Source organism: Malaya genurostris, chromosome 2, assembly GCF_030247185.1.
Source record: "Malaya genurostris strain Urasoe2022 chromosome 2, Malgen_1.1, whole genome shotgun sequence".
In the NCBI taxonomy this organism is placed as follows: domain Eukaryota; kingdom Metazoa; phylum Arthropoda; class Insecta; order Diptera; family Culicidae; genus Malaya; species Malaya genurostris.
The window spans coordinates 85400843-85424816 of record NC_080571.1 but is presented as its reverse complement, the minus strand read 5'-3'; the positions used below and the strand labels follow the sequence as shown (position 1 = coordinate 85424816).

Below are 23974 nucleotides of genomic sequence, written 5' to 3'. Positions count from 1 at the left end.
TATTGAAAATGAAGTCTCACTGAAGTATGATCATATTTCAACCCAAGTGTTATCACACGATGACATTATTGAGACGAATTTTGATGAAATTAAATCAATTATTAGGAAACTCAAAAACATGAAGGCTCCTGGTAATGATGGAATTTTTAATATTCTTATTAAAAATCTTCCCGATGTTGCCTTGAGACTCCTGGTTAAAATTTTCAACAAGTGTTTTGCATTAGCTTACTTCCCAAAAAGATGGAAAACGCTAAAGTAATTCCTATCCTAAAACCTGATAAAAACCCAGCAGAAACATCAAGTTATCGCCCAATTAGCTTACTTTCTTCTATCAGTAAACTTTTTGAAAAAATTATCTTGTTAAGAATGATGACTCATATAAATGAGAATTCAATTTTTTTACCAGAGCAGTTTGGATTTCGTCATGAACATTCAACTACTCATCAACTTGTCAGAGTAACGAATATGATAAAATCAAATAAATCTTCTGGGTTATCCACTGGAGTTGCTCTTCTAGACATAGAAAAAGCATTCGACAGTGTTTGGCACAAAGGTTTAATAGCAAAAATGTCTGATTTCCAGTTTCCTATTTATTTGATCAAAATGATTCAAAATTATTTAACTGATCGTACTCTTCAGGTTAGCTATCAGAATTGTAAATCTGAATTGCTACCCGTACGAGCCGGTGTTCCGCAGGGTTCGAGTGTAGCTCCAATCTTGTATAATATTTTCACATCTGATCTTCCAAATCTACCCGTTGGTTGTCAGAAATCGCTATTCTGTGACGACACAAGTCTGTTAGCCACAGGTAGAAATCTAAGAGTGATCTGCAGTCGCCTACAAAGAAGTTTAAATATTTTCAGTGATTATCTGTCAAAATGGAAAATTAAACCAAATGAAGCAAAAACGCAATTAATTATCTTTCCTCACAAGCCAAGAGCTTCTTTTCTAAAACCAAACAATAATCACATTCTCAAATTGAATGGCTTGGAATTGACATGGTCTGATCAAGCTAAATACTTAGGTTTAACGTATGATAAAAAACTCACTTTCAAGGATCACATTGAAGGAATCCAGGCAAAGTGTAATAAATATATTAAATGCTTATATCCTCTTATAAACAGAAATTCTAAGCTCTGTCTAAAAAACAAATTGTTAATTTATAAACAAATTTTCAGACCAGCCATGCTTTATGCGGTACCAATTTGGTCAAGCTGTTGTTCCACCAGGAAGAAAACGCTTCAAAGGATTCAGAATAAAATTCTGAAAATGATTCTGAAGCGTCCTCCCTGGTTTAGTACAAATGAGTTACACAGACTCACAAATATAGAACCATTAGATGTAATGTCACATAATATTATAAGCAAATTCCGACAAAAATCGATGCAATCTTCAATTGAATCGATTCGCTCTCTGTATTAGTTAGTAAGTTAGTATATAAGTTCCTTTTCCCCATTACACAATACAAGTAGGTTTAGAATTTTCCCTACACAAAAATCTCAGAATTGCGGAAGCAAATGATGTCTTCATGGTAATAACCAAATCATATATATATAACAGGGCTGAAAAGTCACCACTTGTGGCTGAACACCCAATTTAAATCTTAATAATTTAATTTTAACTCATATTCCAATAAATAGTTAATAAAAAAAAAAAAAAAAGTATGCAACCGATCCGTTGACAAGTTAAAACATTTTTAAGCGTACAATATTGAAGATTTCGAATTATTTAAATGAGGAAAATCCATCAACAAATCCTCTAGGAACAAGCGCTGCAAATTAGATCCGAAAAATCTATCGCCGATAATTATAAATTTGCCTGATAGTTATCAGAGAACCAAAATAAAATACTCAATTCAAACCCATTTTTCAATGGTATGCAATTGAAATGTTCAAATGAAGTTAGCTCATAAGTTTATGTTAAATGTTTACGTATCGATTGGTTGTTGAATTATATAAAACCATCAACAAATGACTGAGTTATAAGCGTTCAAAATTATGACAGAAAAATGTTACGCGATTAGTTTTGCATGTTTTAAATTGACACCCAGCCTCGGAAAGCGAAGTGTAAGGCATTTTTAATAGCAAAATCGATCAAAAATTTGCTAAATACATGGGATATTTCAAAAGAATCGGTAACCACGCTGATTCGGTTCTTCAATAGCTAAATGAAATATAAGATACTCAAGCGAACACGGTGTTCCGCAGACAACAGGAAATTTCACCAACACATAATGCAAAAGCGACAATCCAGCGAGTGAACGCATATACAATCCAGTCATCAGCTCACTGGACGAGCTACTTGTTTCATTCACAGTCAAACATCAACTAGGGAAAGAAATATTGTGCAGCCTATATTTATAGATTTCTATTCATACTACGCATAACGATACGGTGTTTTTATGCATGACGCAAAGCCTCCTATGCCGAACAATAAGTTGACGTCATTTTGTACAACAGGGATTGGTAGATGAAAACATAGGTCGATTCCAACCATTTTTTCAATAGTATGCTATTGAATTACTGAAAAGACGTCATCATACATGTTTAAGTTAAAAGTTTCCGAATCGATTGGTTGTTAAATTATAACAATCCATCAACAAATGACCGAGTTATTAACGTTCAAAATTATGACACAAAAAGGTTACGCGACTATTTTTGAAACATTTAATTGACACCCGGCCCCATATAGTGAAGAGTAAGGCATTTTTAATGCCAAAAAATAGATATAGTATCAATAAACCATTTCTAATAACTGTAAATTGAGCACTTTGCACACTATTTTAAAACAAAAACACGAAAAAGTTCGACGTTTCGTAATTCTTCCGTTAAAACACTAGAGCATCAAACTGTCGTTTTTTGGTCGTTTATATCCTTCCCTGTAAACGATGGAGACGGCTGGTAATTGTGTACTGTAGAAATGGTCAATCTGCAGTGAAATGGTGGTAAATTCCAAAATAGCATTTCCAATGTAACATTTATTAGTCAATCAGCAGGTAGCTTGATCAATGAAATCAACCAAAATCATCGTCACAATAGACAATCAAAGTTCCTAATAACTCCCACTCATTCCCACTTACGAACGTAACACCTACCTTAAGGCAATTCAATTTTCATTGGCCTTTTTGCCAGCTTCCGCCAAAAATTTCCCATACTTCCCTGGAATCCATTTTCATTTTCCTCTGGTAGCTATGTACGTACATGTACGTTGCAACGATTTCATGTCATGTCTGTCGCCTGGGAGGTTGAATCGGGTATGGCAGATTGTCACTGTATTCGCCTTCTTTCGTTTCGTTCCGATCCGATTCCTCTGACTGGCTTAGTGAGTTCGGTGCCTGCATACACTGTGTCACTTATTACTTATCGCAAATATCGTAACGTGTTTGTACGGAGAAGAGCAGAGGTAGAGGGTGGGTTAAAAAGCGTGATCGGCTCAGTGCCACATGGTAGTTATTTGCTTCGTTTATGTCAACCCTCCTTTCACTGTGCGGGAGTAAAATAGCAGGCTTTGGAATTCAATGCTGCAGTATCTGCGCTGTCAATGTTTGCATATTTACATTTTCAATTACCGTTATTGAACAATATCGTTACACTCTCCGGTCTGGAGTATGCAATTGAAAAACTAACATGCACTCTATAAGCCCGCGGATAGATGTTTTACGTATGATTACAGTTCGGATATCGTGTTACCTTCCAGTGGTACTTAATCATCGCATACATGTCGTTTGACACACCGATATGAGTATGTTGGTGCTGAAAGTTGCGCCTCGATTCACGCCCGTGCGTTCGACACTTCTATAGATAAAAGAAATTGATTAATTGATTGATTGTCACCAGGTATGTTCGACTGAATCATGCACCTCTTTGTGGATATTGGCTTCAAAGTTGATGCGGTAATAAATTATGCTTCGATGAAGAATGATTCGACTAATGATCAGTACTCGGGATTACATCCGTCTGTTCATCATTCGACTGACATGATTAATTTTACACTTCGACGTTGATTCGTATTGGAAAGTTAATGTTCTGAATTTGATTCGCAAGTTTGCTGCCCCGGCATTCGAAGGAATTCGATTATTCGATACCGAACGTCGGAACGTCACTCACAAATGTTGCAACATGCTTTCTTCGGGGGGTTTCAGCGTCAATGAAATAAAATATTACACCTCCCTACAAGATAACCCTCTTCGCTTTCAGTCGGAAATTATCCGATACATTAGCAGATTCGATCAAATTCTGCTGCTCCGCACAACAGATAACACACCGTTCTGGAATCAGATGCTGACGTGGTTTTCGTTTCCAGCTGGATTCGATTGAATCATTAATTTTCGGTGTCCATCAATAATAGTCTGGGCCTGGTACGACTAATACATGGAATTTTCTGTTACTTAGCAACTACTATACGGACGAAATGTTGTTAGATAACCTGATCATAAAATCTGAACAAAATGATATCAACACAGCATTTCGTTCGGAAAGTTTATTATTTCCACTATGAAAGCAATTTATTATATAAAATACTGAACCGATTCTAACACGAAACTCATAGCGAACGAAAAACGACCTGAGGAAATGAGAAATGAAAAATCGACGCAGAATCGAATTTTCGCTTTCTTTCTTCCAACACACTTTGATCAAGTCATATTTTCTGATCTGACGACAGGATATTACGTGTATTAAAACGACAGATAAAATTCGGTGTCTGTTTCGATATCGAATTCAGCTTGAATTGTGATTATGATCTCTTATACGTGCATTTCGTGAAACTTGAAGTTATATAATTTTTATCGCATTTCGTACGTATGAACTGCCTGGAACTACGCTGTTTCATCATTTGAGCAGAGCGTAAAAATCTTATAGATATAGATTCAACATTTTTGGTGACAATGGAAAAGGCGAAATTTTAAGAATGCTGCTCGAGACCCGTGAGAAATGTTGAAAAAGTTGCTCGAGACCCGTGAGAAATGTCGAAAAGTTAAAGTTCATTTTAATACGCTTTTTCAGTTCAATACATAAAGCGATTTGTTTTAAGATTTCATGTGTTCACTTAGCTTAGATGTATTTTTCATTTGGATGTGATGTGTTTTGCTATTGAATCGAACTATATGTGATAAACACTTTATTTACTAGTAGAAATGAGTAGAGCACAAACGTATGTGAAAAACACTTGATTCGGTCAAACGCGTTTCAATTGAAATTTATTTGGAAAACAATGAGGCATTCGTATGAAATTCATATATAATCTAAAGTTATATACACTGAAGTCTTTTTTATGCGAATTTACGTACCGCATAAATAAGGCGGGTGGGTTATGTCAGAGACATAACTGGATGTCGTGAATACGAAAACAACTGACATGTTCCTTAACACTTCCGAATATCAATTAGTTGATCAATTGTATGAATATCCTTTTTCACATTTTTCGCAAAACAAAGAACGCTTCACTTGATCTCGATTACTGTGAATTTCACACAGCGAAAAGTGCACAAATCTTATCAAACAGTTCTAGATTTGCACTAAGCTGAGGTTTTTTACCTTCGATTTGCGAAGAAGAAATCCTAATAGTTCTTTAGAAAACTTTTAGAGCCATTAGAACGGCTGATTTTATGTGGTGCTCTCCACCGTTGTCCTCTTTCCGTTGTTTTTTCGCCAATGCAAAGAACTGGCGGCTGTGACGTAATCGCTCTTGTCGGCAGCAACACTAGCTTTGCAAACGACACAATACATCTGCTCGCATTTGCGATAGAATCCAAACTGATCCATTTTTTGTTAGGAGGTTTCTTTTTACGTGATTTCGTTTGTAGCTTCTTCACTAATGGGCGGTCCTAACGGCAATAAAAATAGCCGCATGCAGAATTATAATGTCGATAATTTCATTTCGGATTTGCATTTCATTGAAAAAAACTATCAGGATGCTGTACGGAATTCATTCCTGCCTTTCAGAAGGACCAAAGTGTTGAACTCACTACAATATTAAGCACTCTTCGAAGCATTTTTCTCGAACGATTTGTTGTACAGCAGCAGATATTTTGTTCTCTTCCTCAGAACGCGGAAGGAAGGGAATTCGTTAGGTACAACAAGAGATATTCACGATCAAAAACTTATCACTCGCTCAGATGGTAAGTTTTGAAAAGGCGCCCCATAGTAAAGTAAGTCGTATTCACGACAAAAAACCGCATAACTCTGAAAATTCGCATAAAAAAACCGCATAACTCAGAAACATCGCATAAAAAAAAACTGCATAGCTCTGAAAATTCGCATAAAATAAGTCGCGTAAAAAAACCGCTCAAAAAAAGACCGCATAAAAAAAGACCTCAGTGTAGTTAAACTCATTTTCTGAGTTAAGTGCATATTTTCCCACGAATTTCATGTGTTCTATATGTAGTATTATGGCGTTTTCGTTTTTAACTTGCACTACACCGGTGCAGTGCTACACTGAGGCTTGAATAAACGAACAAAAATGACGAAAACATAAACAGTAACCATTGACTACAATACATGATTCCATTGCACAGAGCTACACCAAACTTTTGATGAGTGCTACACCAGTGGTATCGGTGCAGAAAAAGTGTAGCACTGGTGTAGTGCAATTGGCAAAAACAAACGGTTTCAGTGCAGCTTTCGCTACACCAGTGTAGTGCAATTTAAAAACGAAAACGACATTAGTTTAAGTGCTTGTTGATTTGGCAGTTCTGATCTTTCAATTCAAACCATTAGTTTGACGTAGGACTATACCATTGGGTTCAATATGAGTGGAAAACGAAATGAAAACGCTGAGTAAAACAATGTGTTATGACAAGATAAGCCCTTTGTCCACGAAGAGCACTGTCATCGTATCATATCGGTGCAGTACGTCAAAATTAACAATAGATATAACCTGAATGATTGATGGAAAATAGAAGTGAAAGGAGCTTGATACTGAACATGTGTGAAGATTGATTTTTCTTTGTTATTAGTATATTGTAACGAGTTACAAGTTAGGGACCATTTAGTTAGACGAATTATGTATTACTACAGGTGCGTAAATAGTTACATTCATAGAGAACAAAACTTACCTCTCATATCCCCTACTCAGGAAATACTATTTGCGATAATCTAAGCCCAGTGATTACGCCATAGAGTGTGCGGATTTTAGTAGGATTAAAATAGTCAATTTATTACTCGTGAGATTAAACGATTATTTTCCCGAGCGTGACGTTATATGTAACATATATCTCTATTGTAGGAGACGATTCTAGGTCGTACAATTGTTGATCAGATGGGGAATTGTCTTTAGAAGTAAAACTAATTGTGAGTAAACATACTTGTGAACTAAATAACAAACAAATGGATTTGCATTTCGAGTCTCGTCGAACGGAATATTTTACACAATGAATGTATGTGTGTGCGTTCAACCTATCTCAAGCCCTACTGTATTGCTTCGGGATACAAATATAAAAAGTTTCTATTCAGCTACCGGAAGTTTGCTTTTACGTACATCGCGTCATACAGGGTCCGGCACTCGAAGTGTAACCAATTAAAAAGGCCATAAATTCAGTTTGGAAAATTACTTTTACTTAATTCAAAGTACAAAATGTGTAAAAATAATACAAAATTCAGAATCAATTCACTTTTGCTCGATATGACCACCTTTTGCCTTGACTTGATGACTTGAGAGAACGAAGAAGTTGCTTCGTTTGGCCGAAAGCGGTCAATTTCCGAACATTGTATTTTCTGACGAGAAAATTTTTCCAATTGAGCAATTCGTAAACTCTCAAAACGATAGGGTTTACTTGACCGACCGTTCATACGAGAATTTGAGTCATCGATTGGCCACCAGGAGGCAGCACCCGCAACAGATAATGGTTTGGGCCGCTGTAACCGCAGATGGGCGCTCTCCAATCGTTTTCATCGAGCCTGGCGTCAAGGTAAATGCGACATATTATCGGGAAAGTATTCTGGAGGTTGCTTAGAAGCCGTGGGCAGTCAAACATTTCGGTGGCAGACCATGGACGTTTCAGCAGGACTCGGCACCGTCTCACAAAGCTCGAGTGAACCAAGAATGGCTGAAAAACAACGTTCCGAACTTCATCACGTCCACACAATGGCTTTCGAATTCATCAGATGCGAATCCAATGGATTATTCTCTTTGGGCCATTTTGGAGAGCAAAGTTCGAACTAAAAGATACACCAGTCTCGAGGCGCTGAAAAAAGTTATTGTCCGCGAGTGGGCCAAAATACCTGCAAGTCACATTCGGCCAAACGAAGCAACTCCTTCGTTCTCTCAAGTCATCAAGTCAAGGCAAAAGGTGGTCATATCGAGCAAAAGTGAATTGATTCTGAATATTGTATTATTTTTACACATTTTGTACTTTGAATTAAGTAAAAGTAATTTTCCAAACTGAATTTATGACCTTTTTAATTGGTTACACTTCGAGTGCCGGACCCTGTACATAAGAAGACAATGCGGTTTTGTCAACATCTGTGTGTGGAGCTTCCGTGCATATGAATTTCCTAAGGTATTCTGCCATTCTTTAACATCCGGTTCCTTTCCAACCTTGTACATGTGTAGTCCTTCACGTTTTTCCGCGAACATTTTCCTCAAATGCAGCTTTTTCGCCTCATCTTGTACAGAACTGTTTGGATTCCTCTTGTCAGCTTGAACTACCCGCTTGTGATCCTTTTCTCTCTACGGGAATCCATTTTTGCCACCGAACGAAGTTTAGTATGTAAAGGGTGATTTTTTAAGAGCTTGAGAACTTTTTTAAACAATAAAACGCATAAAATTTGCAAAATCTCATCGGTTCTTTATTTTAAACGTTAGATTGGTACATGACATTTACTTTTTGAAGATAATTTCATTTAAATGTTGACCGCGGCTGCGTCTTAGGTGGTCCATTCGGAAAATCCGCTTTTTTATCGACAAATTTTGTTCAGCGATGAGGCTCATTTCTGGTTGAATGGCTACGTAAATAAGCAAAATTGCCGCATTTGGAGTGAAGAGCAACCAGAAGCCGTTCAAGAACTGCCCATGCATCCCGAAAAATGCACTGTTTGGTGTGGTTTGTACGCTGGTGGAATCATTGGACCGTATTTTTTCAAAGATGCTGTTGGACGCAACGTTACAGTGAATGGCGATCGCTATCGTTCGATGCTAACAAACTTTTTGTTGCCAAAAATGGAAGAACTGAACTTGGTTGACATGTGGTTTCAACAAGATGGCGCTACATGCCACACAGCTCGCGATTCTATGGCCATTTTGAGGGAAAACTTCGGAGAACAATTCATCTCAAGAAATGGACCGGTAAGTTGGCCACCAAGATCATGCGATTTGACGCCTTTAGACTATTTTTTGTGGGGCTACGTCAAGTCTAAAGTCTACAGAAATAAGCCAGTAACTATTCCAGCTTTGGAAGACAACATTTCCGAAGAAATTCGGGCTATTCCGGCCGAAATGCTCGAAAAAGTTGCCCAAAATTGGACTTTCCGAATGGACCACCTAAGACGCAGCCGCGGTCAACATTTAAATGAAATTATCTTCAAAAAGTAAATGTCATGTACCAATCTAACGTTTAAAATAAAGAACCGATGAGATTTTGCAAATTTTATGCGTTTTATTGTTTAAAAAAGTTCTCAAGCTCTTAAAAAATCACCCTTTATAAAGCAAATCATTATCTCAGTTCGGTTTTACATCTCATCCAAGTCAGTCGATAAAACAAAACCGCTTACGTTCGGGACAGAAGAAACCAAGTACAGTATTGTGTAGTTGAAGGTTTGCTTAAGGAGCAAATGCATCTTGACATTAAACGTGTGCATTTACTTCAATGCAATAAGACCAATAATGTTGTTTATATCCAGTTCTATAAAGAGTAGGATGCAATTCAATTCGCTAAAGACAATAATAATGTGCACTATGTGGAGCATGAAAATATCAAGTACAACATTCCAGTATATATGGAAGATAGTGCTATAGAAGCGTCATCGATCCTTATATTCGCAAAACTATGTCCCAATACGGAGAGATTCTCTCTATCGAAAAAGAATAGTGGAAGAACTTGTTCCCCGGTATTCTAAATGGCGTACGTTTGTTACGCATGTGCTTGAAGAGGCCTATACCTTTTTATGTGACTTTCGGTCAGGACCCAAGTAACAATTTTTGTTACGCTAGCTTGTTTGTGACTAGTTTGCAACCAGATATTTGAGTGATTGTTACTAACATCTAACCACTTGCATGACTCAAAAAGCGCAGTTTCTACTAGTTTCTATGTCGGTTAAAAATAAGTTGTCGTTACGTTGTAATGCCATACTGAAAGAACTTATCTTTTCATAACTTGAAAATAACTTGTTTTCAAGTAAACTAGTTGAAATTTAGTCACAATCGACATTATAAACATTGAATGAATACAGAACACTTTTCTATCATCAATAAAAAAGCAGAAGAGTACTTTAAATCACAAACTTGATACAAGGTACAAATTTCACAACGATTTTGAAACTGTCGAGCGGAATTAAATTTTACTTAACTGTTTTTTATGCGCCTTCAATCAAAATCTGTTTATAAAGATATAAAAAATAAACAGCAAATTAACACTATGTTCATAATGCTCAAAATTATTCCAAGTAGAGTGATTTCTCATCATTTTAAATTCATATATCATGAGAACTATGATATTATCACAATCGATGTTCAATCCCTATATTATTTTCTTCGTGTTTATGACAGTGCATAGAACAAAAATGACTATTCTGCCTTTCACTATTTTCGGCAAAAAGTAGTTTTAAAACAAGTAATATCCTGGTTTTATTTATGTTTCATACACTTCTTGAGACTCCATATTGTGTTCACCATATTCAAGCCAACAAAGGTTGTTTTGTTTGCATTTTCTTTATCATAACGTTGGGAAAACCTACCGATAACTATCTGAATCAATGAAGAAATTATATGTTATAATCTTATAATATCTAAGTTATTACTACATCAATTCACAGTAACGATTTACATATACGCTTATGTATTTATAATGGTTTCGCAACGGAAAATAAACCTTTTTTCAACTAGTACCTAAAAGCATAGCTGTGATTAAAGATATGTTAGAATCAAGTAACGATAACTTACAAATGATAGTTAGTTCGATGTTTACGTTATAAAGAAACACTGCAGTCACCTTGTTTTAATCAGTATAACATAAAAACATGTTCGTGTTCTTGTTGCAACACAGTTGGGTTAAGTGATATCAAAACTAGTTTCGGGTTGCTACTATTGAAGTCAAATAAACTTATTTTCAACTAGTAGCTAGAAGCATTGTTGTGATTAAAGATATGTTTGGATTAAGTAACGATAGCTTATAAATTATATTTAATTCAATATGACACAAAGATGTTATTATTGGAAACCTAAATAACTATTTCGTAACTAGTTATGTTATGATGAAACATTGCTGTCACCATGTTTTAACCAGTAAAACATATTCGTGCTCTTGTTGCAACATAGTTTGGACTTTGTCGTATCAGAACTAGTTGCGGATTGCTACTTGGGGATACAAGAATCCCTTGCAAATCACTTGGCACCTATGACAATCAGATGGCCACATGTCCATTTTGCCAAAAAGCTGTTCACTACGGTAAGCCATGTGATAAACTGGACAAGGAGACAACTACACCAAAGGACAATGGTGCTTCCTTCACACCAACCCCAAGCAACCCCAGTACGCCTGTGACAGCCACCAACAACAAGGAAGCATCCCCTTACCATCCAACCAACCAGCAACTGCAAACAATGTACAACAGTACGCATCTACAGCAACTAGCAATGAAATCAACAACAATACCACGGCAATGGATGACGAGACGAACCACGAACAAACTGCCCCTCAATACTCGCAGGAGGGAAATGGAAACTCCTCTCCCCTAGAAAAAAGGTGACAATACGGAAAAAAATTTTAGCTAAAACCTCAGCTCAATCGAAAAAACTTAAAAAAAAACAATTATGACAAAGATGTCATTAAACCACTAGGTGGAGTAAAGCAAATGTTGCCTTTCTCATATAGAAAGGTTATGCAATCACTGCGAGACCTAACCAAATCCGTTCATTGAAACTCCAAAAGTCTTTTAAATCGTGCTCAAAACTACTTTAATTTATGAACCATATTAGTTATAGCTAGCCATTATAAAGGCTATAGCGGTCTGCAGTTCCCGGTTCTGAAAGTACCGTAAACAGTGAATAGCTGAACCGATTTTCACAAAGTTAATAATAGGTCATATGGTCTTATAGGTCTTATACTATGAAACTTTATCGGAATCCGATTTCTCGTTCCGGAGCTATAGGGCAAAATTGTTTAAAATATCAAATTGTCACCAAAAGCGACAGGCCCGCGAGCAGGAATCGTTCAAGGGAGGGTTCAAAAGAGGGTTCGAAAGGGGGAGCGATATTACGAAATGTAAAAACTCTGCAAAACAGTGCAAAATGTAATTTCCTGCTTGAAACATTAGCGTTGGACGCTAATTGGAATTGTGTATCTGAAAAATTATTGAAATACATGATATCAGACCAAAACTCACCACAAAACTAACTAGACACTTGAGTCTATTTTCAATGGATGTTATCGAAGCACCGGTAATCGGTAATCGAAACTCGTCGTATTAAGTTTCATTCCAAATCAACAGAGCCGAACCGAACTTTTTCACCGGATGTACCACAAAACTAATAATCGTTCTAGTTAATTATTTCCAATCCGCAATTCGCTGACTAGTTCCGTCAAATCTGCACTTGCATCACATACAACGTGAGCGATCGTTGGTTTTGGTCCATTTGTTTACCGTCCGTGTCGGAACACGTTCCACTCTGTGTCATCGAATTCCATTTCGCTAGAACGTGTTTTCGAACTCGTTTCAAATCGCGCCAGGTTTAGCTCATCTACCATTTGGGGAAGGTTGGGAAAGATGGGCTACCAGGAATATTTTAGACCTGACGAGCCATGTGATATTCACAACTCTTAGACTGATATCGTATTTTGCATCGAGACTGCAAATCAAGCTGTGAATTTGACGGAACAGGACGAGTTTGGTGAAATCTCATTGATTCGTCTTTTTTCCGCCACGACACGTTAGGCCCCACTTTCCCCTTGAGGCCATCATTATATGAGCTCCTCGACAAATTTCCGTAGGCAAGCATTTAGTGCTTCTGTTCCATAATGAAAAGCCGTGATGTGATGGATAAACTATAGACGTAGCATACAGAGAACTACGTGTGCTGCGTACACTCCGTTGGCCACCGACATCTGCGACCAGCATTGCAGCCGTGCTTTGCTGGACTCCGGACCGGAATTTCATCTCCCCATACTTTTTCGTTTGCTCCCCTGGTGGTTATGACAATGGAATTGTTATGCAAATCAGACTGTCAATGCCAAATTAGTTCGCCCATAGTTACTTAAATATTCCGTTGTTAAATTACTGCGGTTGGAGATTTTTATTGGAGAATTTTCTTTTCCAACAATTACAGTAGTGAATGTGCAATGAACCATGGACTGTCCAGTGCATAAACTATCTCTCATTTAGAAACCGCCATAAATGAACTCGTTCAAAACGGCCACTTTCAAAATTGCATCAAAATATTCTAGAATCTAGATTAATAATCTTGCTCGGAGCAAAGTGAAACGAATTTTACGCTCGCTTTTCTTCCTTCGTATTTAATTTAATTCATTAGAGTGAATAATTGGACTTCCTTTCGCAAATGTCAGCGCTTTTCCGGAAAGGTTGGTAACCCATCGTCGAAAATAAACCAACCGGGTCGGATGACTTCTTTTGCCGAACTTTTAATATCGTATACGGGGATGCTGCACGTGAAGAAGAGAGTAATTATTTTTACTCTTAATTTTGTTTTGCTTTGCACCCAATGCAAATGTAATGAAATCCGACTTTGTTAATTACACTCAAATCGGGGAATAGATTATCCGCAGCCTATTTCCATTTTCCAGGGAGAGCTGTTCAAAAAACGGATAAGTAGTATTGATTTCAGCGTTGCATTCAAATATGCGATAGCTCTACAATAGGGGTTCTTTTCAATGCATTAATTAATCGAGTTTTTCTACGTAATGGAATTCGAATGAAAATAAAATTAAAAATAACCTTGCTTTAATTGGTACGATTGCGCGATTGATCAAGCAATTACAATTAATTTCAATTATTTATTTAAATCTTCCATCCATTAGCGACCTTTACACGTGTGGTGAGTAACAACGGTGTTGACGAATTGATGCAGTATTGACTGAAGTACTGAACGTTGAAACTAATATTGTCTCTAGTAAGAACCGCTTTTACATTCGACTCTGTAGCAGGTCTTCTACTATTTATAATGGGTGACTTTATTGCTGGTATCTTTTTGGCAACACTGTCTTTGACAGATCACGCGTGAATCATGTCGTGTATCATTGCACACTTGTTCAGTTTGATCTATAATTAAACAATGAATTGGCCCCTGCAAAGTTGGAGGAAGATCCAATTTTTTATCGAAAAATTGTGATCAATGACGAAGTTAATTTCTTGTTGAATGGATACGTCAACAAGCAAAATTGCCACATCTAGAGTGAAGACCAGCCAGAAGCATTGCAAGAGCTCCAATGCATGACAAAAAAGTCACTGTTTGGTGTGGATTGGGGCCCGGTTGCATTATTCGTGAAATACCAACGGGTATGTTGGTGAGAAAGTGCGCATGGGTCATCTTAAACGGAGCAGCGGCCAACATTTGCATGAAATCATCTTCAAACATTAAATTCATCGTTCTATCAATTTAAATAAAGGTTTCATCAATTTTTTCAAATTTGTTGTTCTTTTTTGAAAATCAAATCCAATATTTCTACAAAAATCACCCTTTATCTATGTTTCCAGATAACATCACTTCATTTAATTCCCACTGACTATCGATAATAGACTCAAGGTGTCGGAACGAAAGATTAAAAAATGGAAAATGATTATTTTATAGTAGCAGGAATATAATTTGTACTCTGTTTGCTCGACGCGAAAACCCCTTCTTAGCAGGGCCGGTGAAAGAGGTGGGTACGGTGGGTAGTACTACCCACCCGAAAATTCCAAAGGTGGGTAATTACCCACCTGAAATTTCTAACGAAAAATAATAGTAATATTAGTATCATTTATAACAATAAACATTGTTTTATTGTAACTGAGAATAATAAATAAAATCAGAATTATAAAATGCTAGTACTCAAGGTAGAGCAAGGATGTGAAGATATACAACAAAAAGGTGAAGCGTGACAATGGTCATTTGAGCAAGCAGAAATCTTTTAGTGACTTAACTTTTACCTTCAACCAAAGGGGTCGAGTTTAAGCATCTCATTCATGCAAATCACTCGAGTCTCTGGTATGTCGGAAAGTACCGAAAAAGGTCATTTACCATTTACTATACGAACCGGTAAAAGAAAAGTTACCAGAAGTTGTCAGTTTCTACTTGCGACAGCATTCTTATACACATTGAGTTCTTCACTGTATGGATCAATTTCTCAATTTCTCAATCTCTATATAGCTAGTTGAACATCAGAATGAAAGGTTTGTTCAAACTATTGCTTATGCCCCCAGAAACACAGCGTGCTGGCTGTTTAGCCTAAGTTGTAAGCCGTGATAGTACCGCTGCACTCACCGCTACCTGATGGAAACCCATCATGCTATTTTTACTTTTTCACTATTAGAAATAGTGAAGAATTAATTGTGTATGAGAATGCAGCCGCAAGTAGAAAGTAACAACTTCTGTTAACTATTCTTTTGTCGGTTCGGATAGTAAGTGGTAAAAGACCTTTATCGGTACTTTCCGGCATACCAGATACTCAAGTGATTTGCATTGATGAGATGCTTAAGTTCAACTCCTCTTGCGAAAGTTAAGTTAGTAAAAGATTTCAGTTTTTTTAAAATCAACCCTGTCACATCTCGCCTTTTCATTCTTTATCTTCACATAAATGAAATCACTTAAAATCTTTTGACGTAGGATTGCGTCTATACCGGGGTACAAATTCAAAATATAGAAGTAAAACCGGTTTCGTATACATAAGTTCACAGTTTCCATATGATTTCTGCTCTTCAATGAGTGCGTTCGCATTTGAGAAAATTACTCACAGAAAACCAAATTCAGTGTCGAATCGACTTGCACTCTGTGCGGTTCGATTCTGCCGTAAAGAAGGTTGCTTCCACATCGTCCAAAAAGTTCAGGAACTAACTAGGAAAACAACATTTCTTGAGCAAAATTTCTTTATTTATTATCTAAATTTTTATATCATACTTATAGAATGATTTGTACAAGGCCTTAAAATAGGCTTCAGTCTCTCAGATCATCGAATGACAAGTAGTCGCTGGGGACTAGGTTATTGAGAATATGGTGGGTGAAGAAACAGATCGGTGTCTAATACGTTCAATTTGGCCATTATTTTCATTGACTTGTGGCACGGTGCATTGTTTTGGTTAAATATGATTTTTTCTGCTTCATATGAGACCGTTTTTCACGATTCCATACTTCAAACGCATTAATAACTAAAAACTTTTGTTCCTTTTCAAGATAGTCGACGTTAATTATACCTCGAGCATCTAAAAACTGGCGCCATACTTGTTGCAGCTACCTTTTGCGTTTTCCCCGTCTAAATGTTGAAACAACTCCGGAGAAAAAAGATAGATCCATGTTTCGTCCACTGTTTCATACCAACGCAAGAAATCCTTTTTATTGCGACTAAACAGTGCCGGCCAGCTCTCTGGATTGTTAATGCGTTGTTGCTTTTGATAGATTGTGAGCGAACGAGGCACCTATTCGGAAAAGATTTTTTTTCATGCCCAGATTTTCGCATACGATCATAAAAGCACTTCCAGTTCAGTCGGACTTTGATTTTGTGTTCATCCATAACGATTATCAAAACTTGCTCACATTTTTTCCAGACGACTGCTTAATTTGGTCACGTTAAAATCAGAAAAACAAAATATCGAAAACGTTCCAAGCTTCGAATTTACGCGTCTCATGCAAAGTTATATCGAAACAAAATATTTTTTAAAAATCGACTAAATAATACTTCAAAATAGTGGGTCGTTCTCCCTGGTACGAAAAATTACCCACCTGGACTTAACATGTTTCGCCGGCTCTGCTTCTTAGCGTCTAAAATCATTAGGATTGATAACGAAAATGTACGTATTTCAGTTCCGTACGAGATGAAGTCAAAAAATAGTCGATGGTCAATTTAGCATGTTCGAAATGTTTCTAGAGCTTGAGCTTGAGCGACCACCCCTGGTTGCTACTCTGTTACTGATCGGAATTAGCTGAAATTGGGAGTTTCTAGATGATCCGACCTGGGACTGGTAAATCATCCTTCAATGTACATCTTCTGGTAATCCCAGAATTCATTGATCAATACCGGCGCCGGCCAGGCCCGAACGTAGATCGTCTAAGGAATGGGAAGGGATGTTAGTCCAACACTTGTTGTTACTAGAGGCCGTATATACTACTGCGCACTCCACAAGTGTCACGGGAGAAGGATATTGGTTAGTATGAATTTCAGTAATGGTATTATTCGCGCGCGACTCAGTATGTTCCGGTTTCAAGATGCTCGGATGCACTCTAAACTCACTGACTTCCCGAGTGAACGTTTCAACAATATCCTACATTGAAGTCCCGGGAAGTCTTAATTCAAAGCTCTTTTTCGAGTAAACTGAAGAAAGATTTGCAATACTATCGCGTAACGAATAAAAACTTACCTATTTTTTATAAATGAAGTTACGTGTTACAAAATAAACGAGTGAATAGGATTTAGACAAAATAGTTGATTCATTGCATTGACGTATTCTAAACAGTTGTTATAAAATCATTATTTATTATTTATTATTCTTTATTATTTCCGCTTTATTATTTTAATTACTTATTTAAATTAATAATTGGTTATATTGGTTGATCTGGGCAGCCGGCTACCGAGAAAAATCTTAATTTATTGTTTGAAATATTAATATCAAGTGCTTTTTTACTACGTGTTCAATATATCGATATATGTTATCTCTGTTATTAACTTTGTAATATCAACGGATTTGCGCAATAGTTTTAGATTATTTATTTTTTTATCATTCAATTTATAATCCTGACAGACAATCAATAACATGGAAGAAGAAAACATTCCAAATAAAACTTTTTTTCGAAGTTAGACGGACATTGACAGGTTGAATGAAGAGATAATTTAGTAAAATAGAGTAATAAGAAGTGAAACATTGAAAATATCTGATAACTAAAAGGAAAAAGAAACTCCTGCAATTGTCGCCTTTTACGACATGGAAGCAGGAACCCAGTGGATCTATTTTTGGTTCATTTTTTTTCCGCCGGATTCCACACGGCATCTAGGCTGGTACTGTCCGGAGAGAGCTAATAGGTACTATCAATCTCCTAGTGGACCCCAGCCCCTCATGTTCGAAATGTTTCTAGAGTAGCATAAAAAATAGGTTTTTGTTTTTGTCTTTCACTATAGAAAGGTAATAGAATTGCTGGAAAACCGACTTTCGAACGGAGCCTCGGAGACCCATTTGATTCAGCTCAACGAAATCGGGAAATATCTGTGTGTGTATTTGTATATGTGCACCTTTTAACGATTTTTTACCGCTCAATTTTCTCGAAGATTGATTTAGTTCAAAGATCAAATGGCTGGGACTTTAAATGCTGCTATTGGATCATTGATCAGGTTTTATAGATCAAATGGCTGTAATTTCTCAATTCGGAGATATATTGGTAAAAGTGTCGTAACTAATTAGCTTTTTCTCTCCATTCTATTTTCAAAAAACTTATGCTCATTTGAAAGCTACTATTGATTCATAAAACACGTGCAAAATTTAATTTGCTGTCTCTCACGGATCCCGTGATAAAATATGAGGCGTTTGTGTCAAAATAAGCCCAAATTAGTGTCCGAATTTATCTCAATATAAAGGTAAAAATGATTTTTTCGATGCGACTGTGTTGATGGGGAGCGGCCCGTTTGGCATAAGGTCATTTGGCATAATAACCATTTGGCATAATTGTCATTTAGCATAATAATTATTGGACTCGCAATATTTTGATGTTATGTAAAGAAAACTCAAACGAAATATGTGACTTTACTATTCGATCGAAATACCGACCTTTTCCGATTTGGATGAAACTTTGCACATGGCTTCAGTATGGCAAACCATAAGTTTTGAACCGATTGAGTGGTCAATCCGACTCACGACTGATTTTTTAAAACGACGTATGTATTTTTGCATTTCGCAAAAATTGCCTTTTTTAAATCGTTGTAACTCGAAAACCGTTAATTGTACAAAAATGATGTTCAGGAAGAAGTGGTAGGGAATCAATTGGACACTCAAAAAAACATTTCGTACATTTAATTCATTCATTGCTATTAATTTTAATTAGTTGTGCTCTGTGTTTTGTTTTTAGTAGACAGTCGTAATACTGGCAAGATCAATCGATTATCATCAACCGAACAACAACGCCTTACGCGATACGAAGAAATGTCAATATCTACTCCCTGACCAAAATAATAAAATACCAAATAGATCCTCCTCGCAATTTATTTACTCCTCGTAGTTATATCTACATACGTTTATAGCACGGTCGCAAAAATATCCTCACGATGACACACCACTACTGAAAAAGTAAAATAAAATAATCGCTCACGAATGGGTTTGCTGCAAACCTATTTAAGATTTTCAGCTTGAATCACACGATTGACTTGTTAATTTTCCCACATTCCATACAAATCCGACAACAGAAATCTGATAACACCGGCAATGATATACAGATGGCGGTTTGATCGGTTGACATAGTTTAATTTTGGGCGGTAAATTTACAATATCCGTCGTTTGAAGGTTTTTTTTTGTTTCTCAAAATGTCAGATTTCAACCAAAAGTTAAAATTAACCGCGAGATGGTTCACAGCCTTAGCATGCTCGAAATGTTTTGTAGAGTAGCATAAAATAGAAGTTTTTGCATCTTATTGTTTTTTCCTTTCTCTATAGAAAGGTAATAGAATTGATGGAAAACCGACTTTCGAACGGAGCCTCGGAGACACATAGTGTTATCTACCATTCTACAGAGCGCAACGAGATCGGAAAGTATCTGTATGTGTGAACCTTTCAACGAATTTTTTTCGAGCTCAATTTGCTCGAAGATTGATTTAGTTCGAAGATCAAATGACTGTGTCTTCTGATTCCAGAGAAATAATGGTATAAGTGACGCAACCGACAAAACGCGTTTTTTTCGTTCACTTTTCTCAAGATGGCTGGTCCGATTTCAATAAACTAAACGCGCTTTTCCTTTCCGTTCTATTTTCTCGTGATTGGTAAACCGATTTTAACAAACTTAGACTCGTTTGAAAACTACTGAAATTCAAATGGCGGTTACTTACAGCTCCCGTGATATAATGGTGTATCCGACCTTATATCAATATAAAAGCAAAAAATATTTTAATGAAACTTTGTCGATGGGGGGCGGCCCGTTTGGCATAGCAGTCATTTATCATAATTGTCAGTTGGCATAATGGTCATTTTGGGCATAATAATTATTGGACTCGCAATATTTCGATCGAGTGATGTTTTGTAATGAAAACTCGAACGAAACATGTGATTTTTATATTCGATCCAAATATTTCGATGATACACGCGCAAAAAAACCAAGTCACTTCGGAAATCCGTAGAAGTAAAGATTTGTTTATACCAAATGTCTTAGAAAAGCATAAAACGTCAAGGTCCGGTGTAATCTCAAAGATTTTTTCCTATATCGATTGGAACTTTGGGACCGCGTAACTTCGAAAATCCGCATAAAAAAACCGCGTTAAAAACGGCTAAAACCCGCTATCCCTCAAATAAGTCCGCACGAGCGTCAGCGAAGTCGGGCAGCAGTTTATTAAAAAAGACGTAACATAGCCGCATTAGACCTTTCAAAATCTCTGTAAATTAGAATCAATTGTATTAAGCAGCAAATTGTATTATACCAAATGACTATCGCAGAACAAAAGATTTGTAAATGTTATGTCAAATGACTATTATGCCAAATGACCACTATGTCAAATAGCCATTAATGTCTAATGGCTTTATGCCAAAAGGCGTTATGCCGAACGAACTGAGGCCTCACGGGGTAGCCATGTATCGATGACGAAGCAGGGAATTTTTACACCCCTAGATGGATTAGGAACAGCTTTTTGTTGCAAAAAATGGTTTTATTATAATACTCATAAGCGATAAAATATAGGCCGTCAAATGGTGAGATGACTAAGTCCTCACAAGTTCCTATCCAATGCCTCCCCGTGTGTCTATGATGACAATTGGTCTATAGAATGGCGTGACTGGGTGCTATCGTTAGTAGCAGAATGAGAGGGTGCGAAATGGCTTATGGCTTGTAAATTAAAGCCCATCCTAAAGTGTAATGCTTATCATAGTATATTGCAACATATATCTCTGGGAATACTTTATTAACGTGTGAAATATTTCGCAGACTGATGAACACATGTCTGTTACAGTCTGTTACAAAAAAGCGTGGTCACTGTTGTGAGAAAATTAAAAGACTCAACATGAAAATACTTTAGAATATTGTTTTATTAGATCAAAAACTTGCATGCAAATACATTTATAGCAAGTCCAATCCCCTTCAGCGTTAATAATGGCTTGCGAATAGTTCCGTAGGATATATTTAAACCTTTTTTATCAATTTCGAAGCACCTTCGCGTAAAGTTAATGTCAGATTCTTCAAAAACAGGTCACAAATCACTTTTTCGTCTTTTTCCAACAATACACCGACAGAGTCGTCGACATTTTTCACCTCTTTAAAACGATTCACACACTTACTCACAAACTGTTTCGATTTTTCCATGTATTTCGCCGCGGCAGCTTGGGTCATTTTGGAACCTTTCGGGTGCGAGCACAAAAAAACTGCTTCGAAGTGCGTAGCGTACGCGGTACTCATTTTGGAAAAATGCTCCATTCCATTTTACCGATCGCGAGTAATCGTGACCACGCTATTATGTAGCAGACTGTAATTGTGAAAAATTGTTTTTGGTGATACTACAAGCTTTTAGATTGAAGATGGTGTCAAAAGATGGTGTTATGCATCACCAGAAGGACGCGAAAATGAAGCAAATATTGCAGAAGAGATCAGAGCTTTCGGTACGTACTGTGGCTAGGAAAATAAAAATGTTTCCAACTTGTATCGTGCGTGTAACGCGAATATGTGATAAATATTTCCTGCGTGATAATGGACAACGAAACTAATGTACTGGAAGACTTTAAGCAGCTTCTCGGAACCTCCTTTTATTCTGACATGAAACGGAACGGCGTAGAGGAGCATTTGAGGACGAAGAAGGAGGACAAGCATCCCAAGAACATATTTGGTTTGGCAGACATTATGCAGTGGTAAACAAGGCAGTGAACAATTCCTGAAGATCTATTGTAACCATTCCTACGCTACGCATCCAAAACACTGCGCTAGTGTGACCTGAATTGGCATCTTGTCACTACGCCAAAGATTTTATCGCAATTAAGTCATTAACTTTGATGTATGAAATACATCGAACGATTCGGCAGTGAAACGTCTCCTTGATAGCTCAAATTGCAGATTCACTGAAGGTTGTTTTGAGAGGAGTGTACGCGTAAATAAATAAGTTTTAGAGCTATGCTATAATAGTAAACTCTTTATTTTACAGATAGATTATTTAGAAAAAAAAAATCCATTTGTAGGTGTATGAAATAAACCATTTGAGGTATGAAACTGAGTTACAACTTAAATTCAACAATTGATTCCGGCTCAGTTGTTTTCGAAACCCATTAACATTCCCGAACCACTCCGAAATTGTCCATGTTATGTTCCAAATTCTAACTGCAAGTAGACAAATCAGACACGCGTTGTTCTAATTAACGAAGCAGCTATCCGCAGTTATTCAAGATTGTCGGAAGCTAACTTTTATGCCTTAAGAAAGATAGATTATTTAGAAAAAAAAATCCATTTGTAGGTGTATGAAATAAACCATTTGAGGTATGAAACTGAGTTACAACCTAAATTCAACAATTGATTCCGGCTCAATTGTTTTCGAAACCCATTAACATTCCCGAACCACTCCGAAATTGTCCATGTTATGTTCCAAATTCTAACTGCAAGTAGACAAATCAAACACGCGTTGTTCTAATTAACGAAGCAGCTATTCGCAGTTATTCAAGATTGTCGGAAGCTAACTTTTATGCCTTAAGAAAGTCAAAACCTACTGAAAACAGTAAAACTTTTTGACCGGAAGCCGATTCTAATTTTTTTTCAATTTTCTATAGGACCATAATAAAAGGATTTTACCTCTTTGTGGCTTTAAGAAAATTGCCGTGCACCAGCCAGCAAAAACAGAACCACTTCAAACAAAATTCCATTCCCAAGAGAACGGGACCAACGGCATTTTATCAAATTCTCCAAGAATGATTCGGGAAAGACGACGAGAGGCACGGGTGTGTTCAAGTTTCAATCATCGTTTATCGTCAAGTTTGTAATTACAAGCAACATAAACAGTATGTAGCAGCAACAGTAGCATCAATCTCCCTACAGCAATTCCCGTCGTGCCGTGTCCTTGTTCCGATATTATGCCATTCAGCGCAATTAAATGTTTTCACTTAGGAAGAGAGCACTCGTGCACAGCACATCGAAAACTTGTTGTTGTCCTCTGACCCCTTTTGCTCCCATTTCGTGCCTCTTATCCTTGAAAGTTTTTCCCCTCGATAGTACTCACCATTGTTTCCATCAGCCTTAAAGTCTGTACAGGATTCGTTGCGACTTTCGGAAGAGCAAGTACACTGTGCTGTTTTACCACTTCATTCTCGGTCGAGTCAAAATAACTTCTGCTTTATGTTTCACCAGTGTCGACAATCATAAACGTCTTCTAGAACAAGATGGAAATTGAAAGTTTTGCTAAATGTTCACCAATTCCGGTAACTTGTCGTGTCTTTTCCCATTTAAATATCACTCGAAGAGCA

The 23974-nt window shown here is 36.9% G+C and overlaps 1 protein-coding gene and 1 long non-coding RNA gene across 7 annotated transcripts in view; one reads left to right on the top strand and one right to left on the bottom strand.

The window, feature by feature from the left end:
• LOC131426895 (WSCD family member AAEL009094) overlaps positions 1-23974 on the bottom strand; it is a 116625-nt gene that overhangs the window by 78051 nt on the left and 14600 nt on the right. For 3 of the 6 annotated variants that reach the window (XM_058589649.1, XM_058589652.1, XM_058589653.1), the window contains exon 2: positions 23731-23880. The gene's annotated coding sequence lies outside the window, so the exon portion shown is untranslated. The remainder of the gene's footprint in view (positions 1-23730; positions 23881-23974) is intronic. The other 3 variants (XM_058589650.1, XM_058589654.1, XM_058589651.1) reach the window with 1 other exon arrangement.
• Positions 1-23974, top strand: part of LOC131426896 (uncharacterized) — a 55221-nt gene that overhangs the window by 20382 nt on the left and 10865 nt on the right. The window lies entirely within an intron of this gene.